Source organism: Ahaetulla prasina, chromosome 2, assembly GCF_028640845.1.
Source record: "Ahaetulla prasina isolate Xishuangbanna chromosome 2, ASM2864084v1, whole genome shotgun sequence".
In the NCBI taxonomy this organism is placed as follows: Eukaryota; Metazoa; Chordata; class Lepidosauria; order Squamata; family Colubridae; genus Ahaetulla; species Ahaetulla prasina.
In genome coordinates, this window is record NC_080540.1 from 32,204,948 (window position 1) to 32,232,106 (window position 27,159).

The 27,159-nt window shown below is 38.2% G+C and overlaps 1 protein-coding gene across 1 annotated transcript in view; it reads right to left on the bottom strand.

Annotated features, from left to right (window-relative positions):
- CFAP20DC (CFAP20 domain containing) overlaps positions 1–27,159 on the bottom strand; it is a 203,844-nt gene that overhangs the window by 71,302 nt on the left and 105,383 nt on the right. The window lies entirely within an intron of this gene.

The following is a 27,159-nucleotide window of genomic DNA, read 5'->3' on the forward strand; positions in this document are numbered from 1 at the left end:
CACCACAGAACCATTTGCCCACATTTTACTGTACTTCTGATCTTATATCAATATTAGAATCTGTTTTATTTCCCCATACCTGGTAAAAGTAGTTTTCTCTGTCACTCTAATCCAGGGGTGAAATGCTCTCAGTTCGGACTGGATCGCCTGATGGATCTCAGTGATGGTGGTGGGTGGTTCGGAGAACCAGTAGCAAAAATCTCTGCCCTCTCCCCACTATGCCCAGCTGAGCCGCACGATCATCAGAGTTGTTTTTTTTTACTCTTAAAAGCATTTTTTCTTCAGCTGAAAAAAATTTTTGAAATTTTTTTTATTTTCAAAATAAAAAAAGCCTGATGATTGCACAGCTCAGCTGGGATCATCAGAACCCTTTAAAAGCATGTTTTCTACAACCTCTTTGGCTGAAGAGGTTGTAAAAAAAAAGCTTTTAAAAGGCTCCTCTGGCGATCCCAGCTGAGTTGCCTGATCTCCAGAACCTTTTAAAAGGATTTTTTTACAACCTCTTCAGCCAAAGAGGTTGTAAAAAAAATGCTTTTAAAAGTTAAAAAAAAAATTTGGTCATGCCCACCCAGTCACATTACCCCACCACACCCACAGAACCGGTAGTAACAGATTTTACATTTCACCCCTGCTCTAATCTCTGATTTCTATATATAAATTTCTGACCAAACAAACTTTAAGCTTCTGGATGTTGCCATATTCTCTTATGCTGCTAGTAAGCAAAGATTAAAGCTGACCAATCTTCATCCCTTCATATAAAATAGCTGGCCTAACTTTTGAACACTATTAAATACGTATACAGACAGCTGTCACATCGCTCTGTTTTACTTTAATCCACTCCTGTTTTAGATTTTTAGATTTTTGCCTTAATTTCAGACAAATAATATTCAGGGTTTTTTGGGGGGGGATGGGGAGGAGGTCCTAGAAACACAGTTTCCAATGGTAAAATAGTGACAGTAATATTTTGTATTATTCTTTTAGTTTGTGTTTTATGTTTGGTCTTCCTCTTTTACTTTTAAAGAGTTTGCTATTTGTTTCATTTGATACTTTTTTTGTTTTTGTTTTTGTTTTTACATTTATACCCCGCCCTTCTCCGAAGACTCAGGGCGGCTTACAGTGTATAAGGCAATACTGGTCTTTGACCAAAATTTAAGTATTAAAAAAAAATCCTATCCTGAAGAGAATGGCTTATCTCCAATGTGTTTGGAACGTCACTGTTTTGTATGTGGAAAATCAGACTTGAAATGCTTCTAGATGCATCACAGCTGGAAATAAATTGATTAGCTCCTGAACGTGTAAGGAGATTACCTCATTCTCTTCTTTCCTCAATTCCCTTCCTTCTTTGCAAATTCCAGGGTTGGATTTGATGCAAAACAGTCACTTTAAAAAAGTGTATTAAACTTGACAGCTAAGCAGAATAATATGTAATTCTCAAAGCTGTTATATCTTTTGGAGCATCTGCTAAACAATTTATATTTCAGTAATATTTCCTGACACACCTAGTTACTACATTTCATTTTTTGGTAAACTATCTTTGACTGCAGAGTACAGCTTTAGTGCATTGTTGTTATTAATGTATGTAAGCATCTGCTCCTGCTTGCTTGCCTATAGGAATTCTGAACCTTTGTAGCTTGAGAGAAATCCCTCTCTTCCATCCAATTTTATTAAAGCTACAACAAAACTAGGAGGACATCATGCCACAGTAGCATATGGTTGAAGCCAGGCTAGTACAGAAGGAAGGTCAAAGTAACTCTGTACATAAATATGAATATTTATATTAAAAATGTGAATATTTAAATCAAAAATGTACAAAGCGTACATTCTAAACAAGAAAGATAAATGATAGACGAAGAACAGCCTTCTGGTGGTGCTGTTGCCCTAGATTAGACCTAGGGATAAAGAGGTTACCTCAAATTCAGCCAACATCTATTCTAGAACAAAAGCATTGCTTTCTAGTGAGAAGTTGACTATAATCTACAAAGCAAAAATTAGCAAAGCTCAGATGAGTAAGTAAGATTGGAAGAAAGTAGGATTGATTGCAACAAGTCTAGATTGTATCATTTCCCACAAGAAATGTTATGTATAACATATACCTTTCTCCCTCAAAGCGAGGGAAACTAAAATTAAGCACCTGTTTTTTAAAAATACAAGCCTTAGGATATTAACATTGCAGAATATTGAAAGAAGAAATAAAGTTGGTCACAGAAGTTTTGTTTCATTCACTATAGAAATGTTCTTATGCAGGGCCTAATTTTTATCAGCCCTGGAGCTTAGATGGTAACATACTTCTGGAAATCTAAAGCAGACCAAGTGAATACATGCCTTGTTTAATGTCAAATTCAACTTCTAATGATAGAGTGGAAGAATTTGACATATAAATTCCTACAAGAGAAAATATACCATAAACTAAGTTAAGAGACCTTCAGACACATAAAGGAATTCTTAATTTACAGTATAACAGATATCACACTCTGAAGGACTATAAATGACCACCGTCTCTCTAACTGATCGTTAGAGAAGACAGTGGTAATATATTACAATGTATTACAATATTCAGTTTACATATGTTGTTTAAGGTTTCATGAGAACCTCACATATTTTTTAAATGGATCAATGGTTTGAACATCATGTATTTGGGGCATTTATAATGTTCACACTCCCAGAGGAACCATCTATTGTGCTTAGCAAACATAAATGGCTTTTTAAAAATAATCAGGAAAATCTATCAATCACAGAAAATACAGAAATAACCAAAAACCTCCATGTAAAAACCATTAGAAACGTGAATATGGTCAGTGCTGCAATAAAAGCCTTCTTCCTGTCTCTGTATTCATAATTGGAGAAATTCTGAGTCAGCAGCACCATTCTCTGAAAAGAGCCCTATTGTATAAATTGACAGCAACCATTTTAGCCTAGCAACTCTGAAGAAGAATAAAGGGAGGCAAGCAAGTCCTTAGATATGGCAGATGACTTTCACTAGACAGCAGATGACTTTTTCACTAGACGAACAGCTGACACTGTTTGACAGGACAGGATTTTTTTTAATAGATTAACAGAGTTGGAAGAGACCTTGTAGGTCATCTAGTCCAACCCCCGTCCAAGCAGGAGACCTTACATCACTTCTGACAAATGGCAGTCCAATCTCTTCTTGAAAGAATCCAGTAATGAAGCTCCCACAACTTCCGAAGGCAAGCTGTTCCATTGGTTGATTGTTCTCACTCTCAGAAAGTTCCTCCTCGTTTCTAGGTTGAATCTCTCCTAGTTCAGTTTCCATCCATTATTCCTTGTCTGGCCTTCAGGTGCCTTAGAAAATAGCTTGACCCCCTCCTCTCTGTGTAAACCCCTCAAATATTGGAAGACTGCTATCATGTCTCCCCTGGTCCTTTTCTTCACTAGACTAGCCGTGCCCAGTTCCTATAACCGTTCTTCATGCTTTAGTCTCCAGTCCTTTAATCATCTTGGTTGCTCTTCTCTGCACTTTTTCTAAAGTCTCAATATCTTTTTTATAATATGATGACCAAAACTGGATGCAGTATTCTAGGTGTGGTCTTACTAAGGCTAGAGTGGTTACTAACCACCAGAGTGGATAAGGCAGCCTGACTTTCAGTTGGGCTTTTTCCAATAGCCTTGAAAACAAATCAAGAATTTCAATTGCCAAAATATCAACTTGACATTGCCTAGAACTTATATTTTTTTTTCAAACTACAGGAAAACACCTCAAAAGTATATACTGTAAGGATCAGAATAGCCAGAGCCAAAATCTACTGAGTGATTACCTCAACAGAAATATAATTCATTGTCTGAAAACATTTATTTTTAAATATCGGTTCCAAAATATAAACAGGGGAATGGGGACTCTAATGAACAAAGATTTCTTCACAGGTTCAGATTTTCAAACAAGAGAAGCAACTAGAAAAGATAGTTGCCCAGCTACTTTTGATAATGCCAACTCATTGTATTTCAGAATAAACAAAAGAGATATGTTAGGCTGCAGTTTTTATAGCAAATATAAAAATGGTATGATTGAAAAAGCTGAGAGCCAGTTTGATGCAGTGGTTAAGGCACCATGCTAGAAACCAGGAGACTATGAGTCCTCCCTCTGCCTTAGGCATGAAGCCAGGTGGGTAACCTTGGGCCAATCTCTTTTTCTCATCTCCTGGAAGGAGGCAATGGCAAACCCCGTCTGAAAAACCTTGCCAAGACTACTGCAGGGATTTGTCCAGGCAGTGACCGAGAATTGGACAGGAATGAACTAAAGAACAAAAAAATGAAGAAGATTGTTGCAATAATCTGTTATTTCTCCCGTATTCATTTTTGGTAATTAATCTCTTATTTGTATTCCCCCCCTCATCCATTTCTTTTATCCAACTGTACATCCTTTTCAGCCTTCTGATTAGCATACTTGCCCATAGTCCCTATGGCACTCTGTGTCACAATTATTTTACTCTGTTCCAGACACCTTCTATACATCACATCTAGTTTATATTCATTTTGCTGCAGGATTAATATATCTTTTAATATTTTTTCATACATGACTCGTACTTTTTCTTCCTGCAATTATTCTACCATCCTTCTCAATTTTCCTCACTTCTTTCTTATCTTTACTTTTGCATGGATTTTTTGCCAAGAACCCCTCTGGACACTATCAGAATATCCTTATATCTTTCACCAATTCTCTAACTCTTTTACCATAAGCAATGAAATCAATCAAACTTTTAGGCTGATATTAATCCCTTTGCCGCATATACCTTTCAATAGACATGCTCAAACAATATATTTGGGGGGAAAACAACAGATTTTTCTCCAAGCAAACAATTGTCATTGCCACTGATTCAAGTCTTCAAATTCTCTAGACTTCCTTGTAGAGTTTCCACTCATCCATTCATGTTACCCGTTTTACTAATTTTTCTCCCAAATCCCATTTATTCAGTATATCAACAGTGAGATGGACAGCATATAAATTTAATAAAAATAAATAAATAATCTCCCCTCCCTCCAAACTCAGCATTCACACAGCAACTGAATAGGAATTCTATGGATGCCTGGTTTCAAATTCACCCACAACAGACAAGATGAAAGCAATTCACACAATACTTTCTGATCTATATCAGATTTTTGGTTCATGTTCTACAATCGGTTATGTCTATGGAGATTCTCAGTCATCCAGGTCATGGTTGCCCCAAAAATGCTTTTTTTCAAGAGGCAACTGGACTTCTGGATTTTCTTTGAAGACATTTCACTTCCCATCCAAGAAGTTTCTTCAGTTCTGACTGGATGGTGGGAAATGGAAGGATTTATGCTCCTTGCAGACAGCTGGTCATTTGCATTTGACCTGCTAAAAGAATGCAAATAATCAGCTGTCTGCAAGAAGTATAAATCCTTCCATTTCCCACCATCCATTCAGAGCTGAAGAAGCTTCTTGGATGAAAAACAAAATATCTTCAAAAAAAACCCAGAAAGTCCAGTTGCCTCTTGAAAAAAGCACCTATAATCGGGTTTCTTTGCTGATTTGAAGATCTGGAATCTTCACTAGAAAGTGAATACTTCCCTTTAGTTCTGAGAATGTTCCCCTTAATCAGTGATGCAGAATGGACAAAATGAATGCCCTTCCAATATTCACAATATTTCCAATAGCAGTATTGTAATATTTGAGGGATATCACAGAGAAGAGAGAGTCAACGTATTCTCCAAAGCACCTGAGGGCAAGACAAGAAGTTTGGTTGAAAGCTTATCAAAGAGAGAGCCAACCTGGAATTAAGAGGACATTTCTTGTCAGTGAGAACAATTAATCAGTGGAATAGCTTGCCTTCAGAAGTTATGGGGTGCTCTATCACTAGAGGTTTTTACGAAGAGATTGGACAGCCATTTGTCTGGGATGGTATAGGCCAGTGTTGGCAAACCTTTTCGGCACCAAGTTGCTCTTCCAGTGTGTGCGAAGACCAGTTGGCGCACCGGAACCTGGAAAAGCAATGGCTGATGGCTGGTGTGCCCAAAGAAATGGCTCTGTACCACTTCTGGCACGCGTGCCATAGGTTCGTCATCACTGGTATGGGGGTCTCCCAAGAATTATTGAATTTTTGAAAAAACAACAATAAAAATCTGTCTTGGAGGAGAAGAACAAACCCCATAGCGAAACATGACCATTGTTTGTTCAGCCACCCAAGGAAAGCCAGTGGTATTGGTAGAACCCGAAAGAATGCAGACAAATCAGCTTTTTATAGAAGCATGGGAACAGCCTTTCAGAGCTTTATGTGCAGATTTCAACATAAAACTGAACAAAGGTGCTCACCGTTTTCTCCTTATGAAGTCACTGGGTAATGATTCTTGTCCTAGCTGAAATAATTAAAATGACCTTAGCTTGCGGGATACATCTTTGTTCACCTTCATCAATCCAATAGGACATATTGTCAAGGATTGGGGATAATAAAAGAGATCTGACTAATTGTGGACCTACCAGCCTTTGCAGTATAATAAGCAAACGATGTGCTAAACACTTAAACTGAACGCTCCAAGACTAGCTAGAGCTTAAAGGTGTAACAGGAGACAAACAAGTGAGATTTAAAGAGGCCTTGGTGTCTAGTGATATTCTTGTACCACTTAATGAACAACCAGAACCATAAAGTGAAGTCTGCCAAAGGCTTTCCTCGATTTAACATTTCCTTTACATTCACAATGATATTGTGGGAAAAGCAAAAAAAATACATTCATTATAAGAGTCTTCTTTTCCGGATTCAAAAGCTGTACTTCCATGCCCCTTTAAGGTGAAATGCAATCCAGAATTGTTGTTCTAAGAAATGGTAAATATATGGAGAGAAGTGAGGCAAGGATGTATTTTAACCCTTTAAATTTTACATTAACTCCATGTAAAAACAAAAACGAGATTTTCATGCTCCCCAAATTGTAAGATGTAATATTCTCCTACTTTTGCTCGTAGATGATGCAACCAGACATCATCTTATATATGCTCACTGTGCTCAGAAGGACAATAAGATCTATAATTCTGCACTTTAAGAAGAACAAGCTGGTTACAAATTAAGCAGAGTAGAGTAGAATAGTGAGTAGAGTAGGGTAGGGTAGGGTAGGGTAGGGTAGAGCAAGGTAGGTAGAATAGTAGGTCCATCTTTTAAAACAGGGCTCTCCAACCTTGGCAACTTTAAGACTTGTGGACTTCAACTCTGGGAGTTGAAGTCCACAAGTCTTAAAATTGTCAAGGTTGGAGACCCCTGTTTTAAAATACCTTAAAATATTTTAGTGTTTTATTCCATGAAGATTTGAAAAACACATGATGAATATGTTACCCAGTTGGCATAAACTTCTTCGCTGGATACTGGAAGCTTCTTTTATTTATCTTTTTTTTTATTTTAACAAAAAGAAAAGAACTAATGGCAGCAGCTTTAATGTTTTTTGATGCCAAACTTTGGTTCCAAATATTATATAGTGCCCATGTGGGAATTTAGACAAAGGAGAGCTAGTGCAAACCAAGTTCTTAAAGGCCATTCTTTCTTTCTGCCCCTAAGGACATATCTATTATATTATTCAGGCTTAAGATTAGGATGCGTAGCATTCAAGTGAGCCTTAGAAGCAGATAAAGTTACTGGTTTAAGACCAGTTTTCCCAAGAGGTTTATTACTCTTAGTTCCGGCAGATGATCAACTATTGAGTTTGAAAACAACAAACGAACTAAAATAAATGTCATGTAGACTGGATATTCTAAATTTATATAAGCTGAGTGTTCTTGCCTGTGTGAGTCTGGGAGATTGAAATAATACAATACTTTAGGCAAAGTATAAAGTGTATTATTATACAGTACTTGGAACAGGGATCTCTATGTCCTTTCTGCACCAATACACAGGCAGAAGGATGAGTTATAATTTCCAATGTGAAAAATTCTATACATGTATAGTAGCCAAGTTTTATGTACGAACAGTGAAAATAAGATAGCAGGTAATGATGATGCAAACATGAACTGAGCAGTGTTTATCAATGTAGTTTTGTAAACTTGCTGATTGTATATTGTAAATGAAGGTTGTCACTTTTTTGGTTGGACTACTAGATTATTGCTAGTTGTGGTACTATGGAAACATTATGATTTTAGCTCTGAACTCTCATTTGAGGCCCTGCTTGGTCTGTTCCAAGAATTGAGATTGGCTTTTGGAAAAAAAATTATATAGGAATCTGTGGTTCAGCCTTAAAAAAAGCAACTGTAGGAAAATGACAGATGACTATTAAATTTGACGGATTTCTAGAGAAAAAACCCGAACTGATAAAGACATAGAATATAAAATGATCTATAAACTGAAAACTCTAGTGCATTGAAATGAATGGAAAAGAAGATGAACCTTGTCTTGTATTATAGGGCCATATTAAACTTTCAAACAAGCTTAGCATCTTAGATGTTACTGCTTTGCTTTGCTTTCCTTCCTTACTAACACTTGCTATAGTGTTCATCCATGTAAATCTACTGCAAGTGTGCATCACTTAGCAATTATGGTATTTATATCTTTTCAATCCTTGTAATGTTTTAAAAAAATTGAAGGATTGGAAGTGGAAATGCAACAGATCTCTCAGTCAAATAAGCATTTAGAAGACAAAATGAAAGGTGTTCAGAAAAAAGTGGATCAAAATGAAGATCAGGTTGTGATATTACAATATAAACTTATGGAAGGAGCTCTTAGAATTCGTGGTATGCAAGAAGAGCGTGAGAAGACTTAAGAAAAATTATATCAGAAGCATTGGCTGAATTTATTGAAGCGGACCCCAAGAGGTAGCTTACCAAATTGATAAAATATATAGAGTTAATTCTTGGATTGCAAGACAGAGAAAGCTTCCTCGGGACATTGTGGTTTATTTTGTGAAAAGGACTATGAGAAATCAAATTCTTGCCAGTCCAGCTTTTTCAATTCAATGGCAAGAGAACATATTAAACAAAAATGTCAAAGAAAAGGAAAAAAATTATATCAGAAGCATTGGCTGAATTTATTGAAGCGGACCCCAAGAGGTAGCTTACCAAATTGATAAAATATATAGAGTTAATTCTTGGATTGCAAGACAGAGAAAGCTTCCTCGGGACATTGTGGTTTATTTTGTGAAAAGGACTATGAGAAATCAAATTCTTGCCAGTCCAGCTTTTTCAATTCAATGGCAAGAGAACATATTAAACAAAAATGTCAAAGAAAAGGAAAAAAATTATATCAGAAGCATTGGCTGAATTTATTGAAGCGGACCCCAAGAGGTAGCTTACCAAATTGATAAAATATATAGAGTTAATTCTTGGATTGCAAGACAGAGAAAGCTTCCTCGGGACATTGTGGTTTATTTTGTGAAAAGGACTATGAGAAATCAAATTCTTGCCAGTCCAGCTTTTTCAATTCAATGGCAAGAGAACATATTAAACAAAAATTTCAAAGAAAAGGAAAAAAATTATATCAGAAGCATTGGCTGAATTTATTGAAGCGGACCCCAAGAGGTAGCTTACCAAATTGATAAAATATATAGAGTTAATTCTTGGATTGCAAGACAGAGAAAGCTTCCTCGGGACATTGTGGTTTATTTTGTGAAAAGGACTATGAGAAATCAAATTCTTGCCAGTCCAGCTTTTTCAATTCAATGGCAAGAGAACATATTAAACAAAAATTTCAAAGAAAAGGAAAAAAATTATATCAGAAGCATTGGCTGAATTTATTGAAGCGGACCCCAAGAGGTAGCTTACCAAATTGATAAAATATATAGAGTTAATTCAGTGAAACAGAAAATAAATCACTGTTCACTGAGCTTAGCATAATCTCTGGGTGAAAGAGGTTATCAGAATTGTGGAAGAGTGGCAGGTCTGACAGGGGGTTTGCTCTCAAGAGCGAATTTTCCTGGATTTATGACCCCACCGAATTCCACTCCTTCCAACTTCAGCACGCCCTGTTTTTATCAGGAAAAGGAGAGGAATGTCGCTTCTGCTCTAGAGGACTTATTAAATTGATTGATATTCCAAGCAGGCAGAATTTCACAAGCGTTCGATCTTTGATGCAGAATCAGCACGGCAAGTACCGACTCCCTTTTGAAACAGAAAATAAATCACTGTTCACTGAGCTTAGCATAATCTCTGGGTGAAAGAGGTTATCAGAATTGTGGAAGAGTGGCAGGTCTGACAGGGGGTTTGCTCTCAAGAGCGAATTTTCCTGGATTTATGACCCCACCGAATTCCACTCCTTCCAACTTCAGCACGCCCTGTTTTTATCAGGAAAAGGAGAGGAATGTCCCTCCTGCTCTAGAGGACTTATTAAATTGATTGATATTCCAAGCAGACGGGAATTTCACAAGCGTTCGATCTTTGATGCAGAATCAGCACGGCAAGTACCGACTCCCTTTTTGAAATTTGAAACCTTTCTTTGTCTTTGATTAATTGACTTTTAAAATGGCGTCTAAAAGTGAAAGTAAAAAATTTTTAGTACGATGAAGCAGCGTTACTTGTGGATTGTTACAAGCGGAGTTTTTATACTGAAAGGAGGAAGGAGAGTTATTAAGTTTGAATTCCTGATTCTTTTGAAGACAGAATGGCAGCTAAACCTTTAAAGCCTTCTGGAAGAAGGGATCTGAACCAAGTCTTGAGGAAATATTGAAAGAACAATTAAAACTTTCTGAAGATAGGCAAAAAAGAGATGATGGAGAATTTTAATGCAAAAATAAGAGAAGATATTCTTATGGCAGTTCAAGGACTGAGTAAAAAAATTGAAGGATTGGAAGTGGAAATGCAACAGATCTCTCAGTCAAATAAGTATTTAGAAGATGAAATGAAAGGTGTTCAAAAAAAGTGGATCAAAATGAAGATCAGGTTGTGATATTACAATATAAACTTATGGAAGGAGCTCTTAGAATTCGTGGTATGCAAGAAGAGCGTGGAAGACTTAAGAAAAATTATATCAGAAGCATTGGCTGAATTTATTGAAGCGGACCCCAAGAGGTAGCTTACCAAATTGATAAAATATATAGAGTTAATTCTTGGATTGCAAGACAGAGAAAGCTTCCTCGGGACATTGTGGTTTATTTTGTGAAAAGGACTATGAGAAATCAAATTCTGCAAGTTTCATATCAGACAACTTTAAAAATTGGAGAACAGGAGTTGAAGGTGTTGAAGAGATTCCTTCAAAGATGTTAAGAGACAGGAAGGAATTTGCTTTTTACACAAGAACTTAAAAAACATCAGATTCAATTCAGATGGGAGGTGCCAGTTGGACTGACACTATTCTATCAAGGAAGGAGATATAGAATTGACACTGTTTTAAAGGCAAAGGATTTTCTTTCTACAGTTTTGAAAGTCGAAATAGAAGTGATAGAAAAACTTCAAGAGACTCAAGAAGGCGTGGTGACCCAAGAGCCTTTATTGCTGCCAGTATTAGAGGAACCACAAGAGCAAAGGGTGACAAGAGGAGCCCTTAAGCGTAAGAAGAGCAACAGTCTCAAAGTAAAGTCAGGATCCCTTTATGGAAGCTGTGGGAGCAGCTAGACGGAAGATACCGGAGGAGGAGCTTCGCTTGTCTCCTTCAAGGCTTCAGGAGGCCAAGAATGACAAATAGAATCTTGTCATGGAATGTTAATGGCTTGAATTCAGCTCAGAAAAGAAGGAAAATATTTCACTACTTGAAACAATTTAAAAATGATGTGATTTGTTTGCAAGAGACACATATAAAATTATCAGACCAAAAATATTTAATTAATTCAAAATTGGGTAACCATTTTGTTGCATCAGCTTTGGAAAAGAAGCATGGAATTGTTGTATATATCAGGAAGGATATACCAGCTAAGCTAATTGAGGCAGATATTCAAGGAAGATTTATTGCTATTGAACTGGTGATAGATGCAAAAAAGACTTTGTTGATAGGTATTTATGCACCTAATCAGCAACAAGAAAAGTTTTACAAAATGTTACATGAGAGGTTGACCCTCTGGGATTATAGTTCGTTTATTTTATTAGGAGACTGGAATGGAGTAATTGATACAAGAAGGGATAAGAGAACCTCCTCCAAGAAGATACCTATACATGCAAAATTACCAAAATCCTTTTTTGAAATGATGGAAGACTTTGAGTTTAGAGATATATGGAGGTTACGGAATCCAGATGAGAGAGATTTTACTTTTTTTTCTGATAGGCATCAATCTTTTTCACGCATTGATTTTATTTTAATTTCTAATGACTTGCTTTCTAGGGTGAAGAAAACGAAGATATTTCGAGGTGTTTAACTGACCATAGCCCAGTATGGATGGAATTATTACAAGGGAAAAAAGGTGGTAGAACATGGAGGTTGAATGAAAATCTGTTTAGATATGAGGATAATGTAACTTATTGTAAGAAACAGTTAAAAGAATTTTTTGATTTTAATATGTACAAAGGGACACCTATAGGAACTGTGTGGGAAGCGAGCAAAGCGTTTATTAGAGGATATTGATTTTATTTGGACAACAGGCAAAGGAATAATAAACAAAGGCAGCGTAGATATTTGGAAGAAGAAATTCAAGGAAGCAACAGTTATTAATTCAAAACCCACAAGATCATAAACTTAAAGAGGCTAGAAAAATATTACAGAGTCAATTTAATATGTTAATGGCAGACCAGGTGGCAACGAATATACAATATGCTAAACATAATACCTTTTGTAATGCAAATAAACCTGGGAGATGGTTGGCATATAATTTAAGGAAGAAACAGAAAGCACGTGTCATACAAAAATAGAATATAAAGGTAAAGAGATATCAACAGGATAAAATTAAAAGGCATTCTCAGAATTTTATACTGCACTATATGCAAAAAGACAAAATATTGGATAGGGACATTTATGATTATTTGAAAGATTATAAGGTGAATATTCTAACATTAGAACAGAGGAGGAGCTGAACCGGCCGATAGCTACTGGAGAAATAGTGGAGCCAATTAATCAATTAAAAAAAGGGAAAACCCCTGGTACAGATGGTCTTACAGCAACTTATTATAAAAAAACACAGGATGAAATATTAGGCCCACTTAAAGAATTATTTAATCAGATACAATTAGGGTGGGAATACCCCGTCATGGAAAACATCTTTTATTTCACTGATACCAAAGAGGAGCAAGACTGCTCTAAACCTGGTAACTATAGGCCGATTTCACTTTTAAATAATGATTATAAGATTTTGTAAAAATAATAGCAAATAGATTAATGTTAGTTTTACAACAAAGAATTCATACTGATCAATCTGGTTTTATAAAAGGGAGGCAGATGAGGAATAATGTTAGACAGATTATTAATATATTGGAATATTTGGAAAGAAGAATACTTCAGCGGCACTTATTTTTTGGATGCAGAGAAAGCCTTTGATCGATTGCATTGGGATTTTTATTTAAATTAATAGAAAATGCAATTTGGAGACTGTTTTATTAGAATAATTAAAGCGATTTATGGAGAGCAAACAGCACAGATTATAGTAAATGGTAGTTTGACAGAAGTTATTAAGATTGCGAAAGGAACAAGACAGGGATGTCCCTTATCACCATTATTGTTTGTTTTGACTCTGGAACCATTATTAGATAAAATACGAGAATTAATGAAAATAGAGGAATTAAGATTAGACAATATGAGTACAAAGTTAGAGCTTTTGCAGATGATGTAGTGGTTACGTTAACGAATCCTATAAATTCAAGTAGATTTTTGTTGGAAGTAATTGATAAATATGGAAAGGTATCAGGATTTAAAATAAATCAGAATAAAACAAAAGTGATAATTAAAAATATGTCTATACAACAGAAACAAAAACTAGAGGAAATGACAGGATTTGAGGTAGTAAAAAAGGTTAAATATTTAGGGGTCTATATTAGCTCATCGAACAAGAAACTTTATAAGAATAATTATGACTTGCTATGGCAAAAAGTTCAGAATGATATGAGTGGCTGGAAGAAATTGCAGTTATCCCTATTGGGAAGGATTGCGGCTATTAAAATGAATGTGTTACCTAGATTTTTGTTTCTGTTCCAGATGATACCTATAATTAAAAGGATAAAAATTTGGAAGATTGGCAGAGTGGGATTAATAAATTTATATGGCAGGGTAAAAGGCGAGGTTAAAATGAAAATAATACAGGATTCACGGGAAAGAGGTGGTTTAAGAATGCCTAACTTTAAACTATATTATGAAGCAGTAACCCTTTCAGTAATAAGTGACTGGTTTAACTTAACAGAGGAAAGAATTTTGAATATAGAAGGTTATGACTTGTTATATGGATGGCATGCGTACTTATTTTATGGAAAAAAGTGGATAGGGCTTTTAAGAATCATGTGTTGAGAAGTGCTCTTTTGCGGGTCTGGAATAAATATTCCTATAAATTAGATTACAAGATTCCTATATGGGCGAGCCCTAGACATGCAATAGAGAATATAAATATAGAACAGAAACAGGAAATGATTACATATAAAGAACTTTTGTATGCTGAAGGAGGTAGATTGCAATTAAAATCATTACAGGTATTAAATGAAGAAGGGAGGAATTATACTTGGTTTCAATATGGGCAAATAAGTGCTAGATGGAAAGAAGATCAAAAAATTGGTATAATGCAGAACGAGGGAAATTTGGTAAAGCAAATTAGAAATCAGACCCAGGAGCATATAAAGAGATTGTATAATGTGTTGCTTGAAATAGATTCGGAAAAGGATTTGGTAAAGGATTGTATGATAAAATGGGCACAGAATATTCAGGAACCAATAATGTTGGAAACATGGGAGAAAATTTGGGTTAGAAATGTTAAGTTTACACAAGCACAGAATTTAAGGAAAATTTTTATAAGATGTTTTATAGATGGCATTTAGATCCCAAAAAATTATCATGTATGTATCCTAATATCCAAGCGAAATGTTGGAGGTGTGATTGTGATGATGCTACATATTTTCATATTTGGTGGACTTGCAAGAAAATTAAGGTCTTTTGGATAAGAATTTGGTGGATTATTCAAAATGTACTGAAGAAGAAGATAAAGTTCCTGCCACAATTTTTCCTTTTGGGAATTATAATGGATTGTACAGGGATTGAGACTAAATTGATTTTGAACTTAGTAACAGCAGCAAGACTGTTGATTGGACAATACTGGAAGAAAGAAGAGATACCTACAATAGAAGAATGGATATTGAAAGTTATTAATTTGGCTGAGATGGCTAAAATCTCAGCGTTTTAAAAGACAATACAGGAAAGATATTTAATTGAATGGAAAAATGGATTGATTATTTACAAAACAGATATCAGATTAAGAAATATCAGATTGCCTTTGAATAATTAGAAAGTTATTTTATGTAATGGGGAGGGGGTTGGGAGACAAAAAGCTTTGGATGTGGTTATTTGGATTGGAAGGGAAAATTTTATTCTATGTTTGGTTTATGTATAACTTTACCTTGTGATTGACCGGGAAGCCGGGGGTGGGGAGGAGGGGTGTTTTGTTTTTTTTTTGGGAGGGAGGGGGAAAAAAGGGGGAAAAATGTTTTTGTTTTTTTAAAACTCTTTCAATAAAAAAAAAAAAAAATCAGATCCTTGGCAAATGGCATATATTTATGACGGTTGCAGTGTGCCAGGATCATGTAATCACCTTTTGCCACCTTCTGACAAGCAAAGTCAATAGGGAAGCCAGATTCACTTAACAACCATGCACTAATTTAACAGCTGTAATGATTCCCTTAACCACTGTGGCAAAAAAGGTCGTAAAATGGGGCAAAACTCACTTAATAACTGTCTTGCTTAGGAACAGAAATTTTGGGCTTGATTGTGGTTGTAAGTCAAGGATTACCTGTGATAGGTGAGCATATATAATTTTAAAGACAAAATATTAATGGATACATTTGCTCCAAATTGTGGATAGTAATTTTCTTTGTCTTAACAGAAAGGAAACTGCAAAAAAAAAAAAAAGTATAGTTATGTACAACACTCTGCGTTTCAAAAGCTTAGCTCTCTCTTCTATAGTTTTATGGAAGTGAAAAAAGCATTAAAAACTGTGATTAGTACTATATAAAAGGAGAGGAAAATTAAAGCTAATTTAAGTAAGCTATCCTACGAACACAGAAAGAATCAGTAATTATAATCCAATGAATTCCACCGAACTAGAGCATCTGTTACAAGGTGGATCTACATAATTTTCATACTAATTTCAGTACTTGGTTATTATCTCTATGGGATAAAGAAGAGAGGTCCCACGGCTTAAATAAAGAAGATGTATTTTATGCATAATGCATAATGCCTGGGTAGGATATGGCTGGAAAAGGCTTCCATCTGAGATCATAAAAGAAACCCCCACTAACAGCGGACATTATTGGTTTATATATGCCAGACCCAATGGTTTGACTCAAAAATTATTAATATTCATAAATTGCTCCTAATTTATTTATTTATTAAGCATTTTAATCTGCTTCGCTGCAGAGGCTATAGGCTCTGGTTATTGCACAGAGCATTAAGAAGCCCTTTAAAACAAAACAAAAAAAACCCTTGATAAGCTTATGGAAAACTAGATTGCTGGTTGAAATCTTAAATCTTTGATCAAAATCCTGCTGGAAGAGGATGTTTTTTAATGCTTTGAAACATTTTATAGAGTATGGGCTATGCATTCTCCTGAGATAAAGTGTTCCACAGTTCAAAAGTGGCTATGAGAAAAATCTGTTGAACACTTACTTCATTTGCAGTTGCCGCTCTCTGCAAGCCTTCCATTGTTGATTGAATCGGATGGGATGGGTTGGGACATTAGCTAGGCAATCTCTGATCTAATTCTATGTGAGATAAAGACTATACAGCCAATATCCAGCACTCAGAGCTGAGCCCAAAAGGCAAGCTAGTGCAGTGACTGCAAACTTTCATAGTTCATAGAACTTTCATAGTTCCCATCACCAATCTCTTTCCACTTATGACTGTATGACTATAACTTGTTGCTGGCAATCCTTATGATTTATATTGATATATTGATCATCAATTGTGTTGTACATGTTGTACCTTGATGAACGTATCTTTTCTTTTATGTACACTGAGAGCATATGCACCAAGACAAATTCCTTGTGTGTCCAATCACACTTGGCCAATAAAAATTCTATTCTATTCTATTCTAAAACGTGCATAACACAACTTAAAATAGATCTCCTGGGTAGGACTAACTGCTACCTTCGATACTAGTTGTAATTTCTGTCTTTGCTTCAAGGATAGGAACCCTTTGCTCTAGGACAGGGGTCTGCAAACTTGGCTCTTTTAAGACTTGTGGACTTTTAACTCCCAGAGTTCCTCAGCCAGCTTTGTTGGCTGAGGAACTCCAACTAGAGTTCCTCAAGTCCACAAATCTTAAAAGAGCCAAGTTTGCAGACCCCTGCTCTAGGACAACTGCATGGCGTGATCCACCAATGAGATGCCAAGGTTTCTCAATCCCAGTAGGGCTGTAACATGGTGTACTGAACAAAACCTCCTGGCTATGGCCTCCATCTGCTGTTTAACAGGTGTTGTGCCTTTAGGTGGATCCTAAGGTCCCAAATCAACCCCTTCAAGGATGTGCTCCTTGTCTGGAGTAATCAACGGGCCTAAACATCTACACTATGGAGATTCTCAATCATCCAGGTCATGGTTGTCCCAAAGGTGCTTTCCAAAAGGCAACTGGACTTCCTTGGATTTTTTTCTTTGAAAATGTTTCGCTTCTCATTGAAGGCGTTTCAGAACTGAAGAAGCTTCTTGGATGAGAAGTGAAGCATTTTCAAGGGGAAAAAAAAACTAAGACAGTCCAGTTGCCTTTTAAAAAGCACTTTTGAGACATCGAACCTAAAGTTAATATATAAACAGCATTCCCATCTTGTTACTTTTGTTTATAGCCTTCAGGCAAAGGTTCAAAGCTCTCACAGAATTGCTGGTCCAACCTGGGCTGGTGACATACAATGAAATATCATCACTATGTTCTAATGGCAGAAAGTGAAGAACTAAAGAGCCTCTTGATGCGGGTGAAGGAGGAGAGTGCAAAAGTTGGCTTGAAACTCAACATTAAGAAAACTAAGATCACGGCATCCGGCCCTCTCAATTCCTGGCAGATAGATGGGGAAGAAATGGAGGTAGTGACAGATTTTATTTTCCTGGGTTCCAAGATCACTGCAGATGGGGACTGCAGCCAAGAAATTAAAAGACACTTGCTCCTGGGGAGGAAAGCTATGGCAAACCTAGACAGCATACTAAAAAGCAGAGACATCACCTTGCCAATAAAAGTGCGTATAGTCAAAGCTATTGTCATGTCCCACTCCTCTGACGGCTGGGTCGGGGAAGTCTGTATCAAGCGTGGCCACAGAGCCTCTGCAGCTTTGCCAAAGTTCTGTCAGAGTTCTCAGGGCAGGTAGGAGTCCAAGATGTAACTTCAGCAATCCAAATTAGACTTTGTCTGACTCAAAGAATGTCAGAAAGCAGATCCTTTATATGGGCCATGGGGTGTGGCTCCATGACTCAGCACTTATCCAGGCCTGCCCCTCCCTTCCTTTTGCTGACGTCGCCTCTTCATTCTCCGGAAGCGTGGATCCATCCACCCTCCAGCTGCCGGCAATTCCAGCTCATGACTGGCTTCATGTTCCTCATGTTCACATGCTGTGGGGGAGGGGTTTATTTGCTCGGTTTGTCCGGGCATGGTGCCAGGACTGGGGGCTGGAGGCATGCCAGGCCATTCGTCTTGCTCTGTCTGTCCGGGCATGGTGCCAGGACTGGGGGCTGGAGGCATGCCAGGCCATTCATCTGCACTATCAGTCCCTGGCTGAGATAACAGGAGATGAGAGGGGCCCGGCTGCGGAGAGGGGGGCGGGCGAGGCACAACAGCTATGGTTTTCCAAGTTGCAATATATGACGGTGAAAGTTGGACCATAAGAAAGGCTGAGCGCCAAAGAATTGAGGCCTTTGAATTATGGTGCTGGAGAAGACTCATGAGAGTCCCTCGGACTACAAGGCAAACAAACAAGTCAGTCCTAGAGGAGATCAACCCTGACTGCTCTTTAGAAGGCCAGATCCTGAAAATGAAATACTTTGGCCACCTAATGAGAAGAAAGGACTCACTGGAGCTTAATGCTAATGCTGGGAAAGATTGGGCCTAATGCTGGGAAAGATTGAGGGCAAAAGAAGAAGGGGATGGCAGCGAACGAGGTGGCTGGATGGCGTCACTGAAGCAGTCGGCGTGAGCTTAAATGGACTCCAGAGGATGGTAGAGGACAGGAGGACCTGGAGGAACGTTGTCCATGGGGTTGTGATGGGTCGGACATGACTTTGCAACTAACAAGAACAACAACAACAATGCTCAACCCATTCAATAGATGAGCCTTCCCAGCAGTTCTTTAAAGATGTTGAATAGCCTGAAAGAACTTCCATTCTTATTTTGCCAAAGAATGGGTGAAGAGCCAAGTGTTCACAGCTCTTCTGAACAAGAACAGAGTGTGGATCATCTGGATTCTAGGGTGGGAGGGGACCAAGATTCTATTATCTAAACCCTTCTTCTCACCTTTAAACTTGGTTAAAGAGACTCTGAGATAAATGTTTCTTCCTTGGTTGGACACTGTTGTTAGGGGCCTGACAATTATTTTAAAGCTATCCTTCTTTAAGCTTGCAACTCTATTGGAAAGACATAGGGTGTGTGTTTGTCTGTGCTTCAGAGTCAGGAGTTATCTGTACAAATGAAGGGGGGAAAAACTTCTTCCAAATTTAATAGTACCACACTAATAGCAGTTAGGTTCTTTACTGTTTACGCTGCTATTTAAGTGAGAATATAGCAATTGCTGTTTTGGAACTTTAAAAAAGGGCAATTTCCTTTTAAGAAAATTGTATTTCATCTTCAAAAATATCGTTTTACTTTTTTTTTTTTAAAGTAGGTGTGTACTAGGCCATTCTCAGTTTTCAGTGACATGTTTTTGGCATTTCAAATAGATCATTTACAGGACCTATATGAATAAAAGCCTCCTTTGTTTCCTCTCCAGCACCATAAAGCAGGCTGTTCTGCACATGAATAGCAACACTGTTTGATCTGTATAGATTTAGAGTCAATAATGGGGTTGCTTTATATTTTTAAAAAGGAATAGGTTGAATGAAGGTGGGGGGGGAGGAGAATGACAAATAATTTAAGAAATTCCCTAAGTGTGCTCTGTTCTTTAGGAAACCAAATGTGAGCTCATATGGCGAGACCCTTTTGTTCATAAATAACAACGTGCACTCAACATGTTTAACCACAATATTGAAACTGAAAATAATACAATGAAAATAGCACATTGGAAAAAATAGGGGAATGTGCCCATTATAAGTTGGCTGGTATTCCCTCTAATGAAATTTGAAGTGCCCAAAAAGTCATTGTGTCATGGATTTGTAAAGCCAAGCAAATGGATTTGACTTTAAGGATCTGCAGATTTCTCTAATGCAGTAATTCTGTTCTGGATTTGCATGGATTCTCTCTCCCCAAAATCTTTATAATCAGGTTTTTCCGGAAAAGTGCTCATCTTTACAAAATCTGAACTTGTGATTGTCAATTTCTATAAAACATGGACTCATACTTTGACAACTTAAATTTGTAGTGGTTCATCAGTTCTGATATTACCATATTCCTTCCACTCAAGGCCTTTCATATATTGTTGAGGAGATAAGACCTGTCAATCAAATTAAGCACTAGGGTATCTGCCTTGTCATTGGCAGGTCTGCTGTCCAAGTTGACATTTTCCCTGACATAGGAAACATTTTTAAGGCAGGCATTCCACACTATATGAAGATGGGTATAGATAGAGATCTATCATTGTTCCCTAAACTCTCAAAGATGCTCAATTAGCTAATCCCATGTTACAGAAGAAAACAACCTACACCCGTTTTCTGCTACCAAATATCCACAGTAATTCAGATCCAAGAATATTACTAATATATAGTGTGTGGTTTGCTGTTCATCTCATCTTTTCACAGGAAATAATTCACTTTTAAGCCGAAGGATGGAGAATTTATATTCAGCTAATGCATAGGCTTGATATGAAAATCAATAATGAATATATGGAAGCAACCTTTATATTTCCAATGTAAAGGAAGGAAGGAAGTCAAAAACACAAACAGAATTATTCCAGCTATTGTGGCCTTATTACTTAGGCTAAATCCTATTCCCGAATGAGTATTTGTTCCTTTTTTTAAATAATACATCTGTAAAAGATTTTTTTTTAAAGTTCCCAGATCTAAACTCTTTTGTGAACATTTTTCTCATTTTTCTTATTTTGATGGCAACATCTAGCTGACCTCATCTGTATTTGGACTATGAAGGTAATTATGTACGGTTAAGACTTAGATATGGGGGGGCATGATCGTTCAGCGGTTAAAGACATTGAGCTTCTCAGCTAGAAAGCTGACAGCCTGGGTTTGAGATCGGGTGAGCTCCTGTGACCTGCGCCAGTTCTTACTCACCTAGGTGTTTGAAAACATGCGAGTAGATAAATAGGTACCATTTCAGTGGGAAGGTAGCTGTCAGCCTCCACTCCAATCTTCATATAGTTTTGAATGATTATATCAGTAGATAGAATGTAAAATGTTTATTTCTGTATTATAAACTGTTAAGGAGATGAGATGTATCATGCCTCCGTCCAGGGTGAGGGAAAGGAGCCTATTATGAGTGTCGGCTGACATAACAGGTGGGAGGGATGATTAATTACTGAGTGTTATCAGCGCGCGCTTTTCTAACCGACACTTCATTCCTAAATTGACTGACATCCAGAGACCTGTGGAAGAAGATTACCACGAGGGGCCGTGAAGGAGTTGGCATTGGACCAGACCAGCCTGACCTCCTGGAGGAGGAGGGACAATTGGGGGGATATGATATGTTAGCCATATTTTGTCTCAGTTCCAGCTTTGCTTGGCTGCCCTCAAGACTGTAAAAGTAAAAGTACTTGTTTTCATTCCAAATGGAGTCAAGGTGATTTCTTTCCTATTTACCGTCGGAGGTAGCCTGACATTAAGCTGGTAGATCTCTATGAACTGTGTCGAGCACGAGCCTCTCCAACTACGCTGTATGGCTGGTACACCCTGGCAGCAGAGATGGAAATCGAGCTAGTGAAGGACCGCGGCAGAAGACAGCGCACTGGAGGGCCATCCCTTGGCCGTTTTCCAGAAGGCACCTATAGGGACATCCCTAGATTAAAGGGAGGAAGACCACGTTCGTCTGCGTGCTACAGATGTGGAAAAGAAGGCCACCGAGCAGCCGACTGTAGGGTTAAGTTGATACCAAGCGCGACCCCTGGTGGTGAAAAGGAACCAGTGAAGCCAGCAGCTAAGGCGCGTAAACCAGCAAAAGTGGGGGAGGGCGTTGCCAAGAAGGGCACGCCCATCAAGGAGGATGGCGAAGTGTCGACTGATACTGACGACAGCAAAACCACGTCAGAGTCCGATGAAGACCTTCTGGTGAGTTGGGCACGGGCCCTTGGACATTCCAGTTAATCTACATGTACCCTCTTCGGGTAATAAGGGGAACTGCTAGCACTACTCGATTCTGGATGCACTAGATGTATGGTCAGTCCCGAACTAGTAGAAAAATGGAACTAAGGTTGAGAACCTAAGTAGGCCCATAGCGTTTGCCCAGTTAGATGGCTCTGTGGCAGGGGGAGGGCCCGCCCATTTCGTAACGGAACCCATAGAAATGATAATAGGAGACCACCGCGAAATTCTGAACTTCATAGTAGCCCCAGGAATGGACCAACCCCTGTTGTTAGGTTTGTCATGGTTGCGGAAATGGAACCCCATATTAACTGGAGAACGGGAGTCCCTCGTTTCCGTTCAAAACCTTAAAAGGGAAAAGGAAACCCAAGAAGGGACCTACCGTGACCTTGCACCAGGATAAGTTAGGGGCAATGATTGAGCGGATAGACGGGAAGAGAGAATACCCAAGGAATACTGGGACTTGCGACAAGCCTTTAGTGAGAAAGCATTACACGTACTTCCTCCCCATAGGCCTATTGTCTGTGCCATAGCCATCCTTCCGGGCGTAAAGCTTCCAAAACCAAAAGCTTATCCCATGACCCAAAAGGAATTGGGAGAACTACGTAAATTCATAGACAAAACCTAGAGCGGGCTTTATCCAACCGGCTAGGCCTCGCGTGGCGCCAGTGATGTTCGAGAAAAGAAAGATGGCTCCTTTCGTCTTATAGTTGACTATAGGAACCTAAACGCAGTGTGCGCCAAAACATATACCCATGCCACTCATGAAAGATATGTTAGCACATTTAGCGAAGGAAAATTCTTCACCAAACTGGACCTCGAGAAGCCTACTACAGAGTTCGTATAAAGAGGGGATGAATGGAAAACCGCTTTCAACTGTCCACTAGGATGTTTCCAGTTTCGAGTACTGCCATTTGGACTGCAGGGGCGCCGCAGTTTTATGCAACTAATAAATGAAATACTCCATCAGCATTTATTCAAAGGAGTTCTTGTCTACCTTGACGACATACTTATCTATACAGAAACAATGGAAGAACATATTAAACTAGTAAGAGCTGTACTCAAAAAGTTATTATCTGCAGAACTATATTGCAAGCTATCCAAATGTGATTTCCATCAAACCAAAATAGACTACTTAGGGTATCGCATTTCGCTGATGGGTTAGAAATGGATCCAGAAAAGTGAAAGCTGTCCTGGAATGGGCCCCCCCACGCACACGCAAGCAACTCCAAAGTTTTTTAGGATTCGCAAATTTCTATCGTCAATTCATCCCCTCCTTTGCTCAAATTGCTTTACCAATCACTAACCTCTTAAAAACTAAAGGAGACACGAAACCCAAACCATCATTACCTCTCGAATGGACAATGGAATGTCAGGCAGCATTTGAAAAATTGAAACGACTCTTTGCCGCTGAACCTATTTTAAAGCACCCTGACATGGATGTTCCTTTTGTAATACAAGCTGATGCAAGTGATGTAGCAGTCGGAGCCGTCCTGCTCCAAAACAATGCTGATGGTAATTTACAACCCTGTGCTTTCACTTCTCGAAAATTGACTGAAACTGAAAGACGATGGGCTATTTGGGAAAAGGAAGCATTTGCAGTTCATTGGGCTCTACGGACATGGAGACAATTCTTAGAAGGTTCAAATCATCCTTTTGAAGTTTGGACTGATCACAAAAATCTAGAAGCTCTAAAGACTCCTAGAAAACTTTCACCTAAACAAGCCCGCTGGGCTCAATATTTTAACCGCTTTAATTTTACTTTACATTATATTCCTGGGGGAAAAAACTTTAGCAGATGCTCTCTCACTCTTACTCCAATACAATTGCACTCGGTCCGAGGTGGTTCAACCAAGACTTCCCTTACAACAGTTGGCGGCCCCAGCAATAACTAGAAGCCACTCCAAAGCTGACCCCTCACTCCCAGATGAACTAACCAAGTCGTTTAAAGAAGCTTTAAACACCGATGACTGGTACTTAACCCATTCCCATGAATGCACACTCCGTGATGGACTAGCTTGGATTGGAACAAAACTATATGTTCCTCTATCACTCAGAGAAACCATCCTACAACGATGCCATGATGCCAAAATGGCAGGGCATTTTGGATTTGTGAAAACTTTGCATCTTCTTAAAAGACAGTTTTGGTGGCCAAGTCTTAAAAAAGACATTCAAGCATATGTAGCAAGTTGCCCTATTTGTGCATCATCCAAAAGGCCTCCAGGAAAACCTCCTGGACTACTTCAAACTGTAGCCAGGCCAGGAACCCCATGGAAAGAAATATCCATGGATTTCATAGTGGAATTACCTGAAAGTTCAGGCAATACTGTTATATGGGTTGTGACTGACCTTTTCTCCAAACAAGTCCATTTTATTCCATGTTCAAAATACCCTCCTCAAAGACTCTAGCAAAGTTGTTTGTACAACACATTTATAGACTTCACGGAGTTCCTGATCGCATCATTTCAGATCGAGGAGTTCAATTCACTTCTCAATTTTGGAAAGAATTTTACGACTCATTGGCTCCGCCAAGGATTAAGCTCCTCCCATCATCCTCAAACTAATGGAAGCTGTGAACGTCAACTCTGTACTAGAACAATATCTGCGATGTTATGTTAACTACCAGCAAGACAATTGGTCTGATCTCTTACCTTTTGCTGAAGTTGCCTACAACAACTCAATTCATAGTAGCACAGGATTTACTCCCTTTAAAATAGCTTCAGGTCAAGATTTTGTTCCTATCTCGGAACTCCCAAAGGAAGAAACTACTGTTTCCTCTTTGTCAGAATGGATAGATCAAATACAAAGCACATGGAAAATGACTCGCAAAGCGATCGACGATGCTCACCGTGCGCATAAAAAACAAGCAGATAAAAAAAGGTCCCCTGAAAACAAATATCAAGTGGGCGATAAGGTTTATCTTTCCACCAAATATCTTCAAACCACTCAGAAATCTAAGAAACTTGGACCCAAATATGTGGGACCTTTCCCCATAGTAAAATCATCAACCCGTGACGGTACAACTAGATTTACCAAAATACTTAGAAGAATCCACCCCGTTTTCCATGTCAGTTTGCTGAAACCTGAACACACGTCTACTTTCCGTCCTAACCGTACACCCCCTCCTATACCAATTCTCATAGAGGGAGAACAACACTTTGAAATAAAAGAAATTTTAGATTCAAGAAAACATAGAAATAAAATTCAATATCTTATTTCCTGGAAACATTTCCCGTTATCCCAAGCTGAATGGGTGAACAAAGAAGATGTTCGTGCATCGGAAAAGATAGCACAATTCTATAAAAAATATCCTGACAAACCCTAACTTCTCTTTTTTCTTTCTAGGACTGACGTCCTTGTTGCAGGAGGGCCGAATGTCAGCCTCCACTCCAATCTTCATATAGTTTTGAATGATTATATCAGTAGATAGAATGTAAAATGTTTATTTCTGTATTATAAACTGTTAAGGAGATGAGATGTATCATGCCTCCGTCCAGGGTGAGGGAAAGGAGCCTATTATGAGTGTCGGCTGACATAACAGGTGGGAGGGATGATTAATTACTGAGTGTTATCAGCGCGCGCTTTTCTAACCGACACTTCATTCCTAAGTTGACTGACATCCAGAGACCTGTGGAAGAAGATTACCACGAGGGGCCGTGAAGGAGTTGGCATTGGACCAGACCAGCCTGACCTCCTGGAGGAGGAGGGACAATTGGGGGGATATGATATGTTAGCCATATTTTGTCTCAGTTCCAGCTTTGCTTGGCTGCCCTCAAGACTGTAAAAGTAAAAGTACTTGTTTTCATTCCAAATGGAGTCAAGGTGATTTCTTTCCTATTTACCGTCGGAGGTAGCCTGACAGTAGCAGCATTCCATGCACTTTGGCGTATAATCATGTTGGCCACATGACCACAGAAGTATCTTTTGGACAACAATGGCTCCCTTGGTAAGGAAAAGGAGATGTGCACCACCACCTAGAATTGGACACAACTGGCAGAGAAACCAATGATGATTAGGGGGCTGGAGGCTAAAACATATAAAGAACAGTTTCTGGAATTGGGTATCTCTAGTTTAATGAAGCAAAGGACTAAGGGTGACATGATAGAAGTGTTCCAATATATAAGGAGTTGCCACAAAGAAGAGAGAGTCAACCTACTCTCCAAAGCACCTGAAGGCAAGACAAGAACTATGGATGGAAACTAATCAAGGACAGAGGCAACCTAGAACTAAGGAGAAATTTCCTGACAGTTGAAACAATTAATCAGTGGAACAACTTGTCTCCAGAAGTTGTGAATGCTCCAACACTGGAAGTTTTTAAGTAGTGACTGGACAATCATTTGTCTGAAATGGTATAGGGTTTCCTGCCTGAGCATGGGGTTGGATTTGAAAACTTCCAGGGTCCTTTCCAACTCTGTTGTTATATTATTCTATCCTGTTATATCTTTTAAGACTTGGTTACTACTAGGATAGGTAATAATTAGGTAATTTTGGGGCTGTTGGCTACCCTGGGAAACTATAAAAACATTTCGTATTGTTGCTAAGAAAATTATATGGTTATATCCAGAAAGTTCCATTTGACAACAAGTTAAAAAAATTTGATTGGAAATATAAAGGTTGCTCCTTGGTTCAGTCTTAAAAGTTACCTTGATACACTGTGAATGATAGTTTTGAGAGCCCTCTTATGAAACCCAGTTTTTTATTTTTATGTTGTGAGATAACATAAATAATA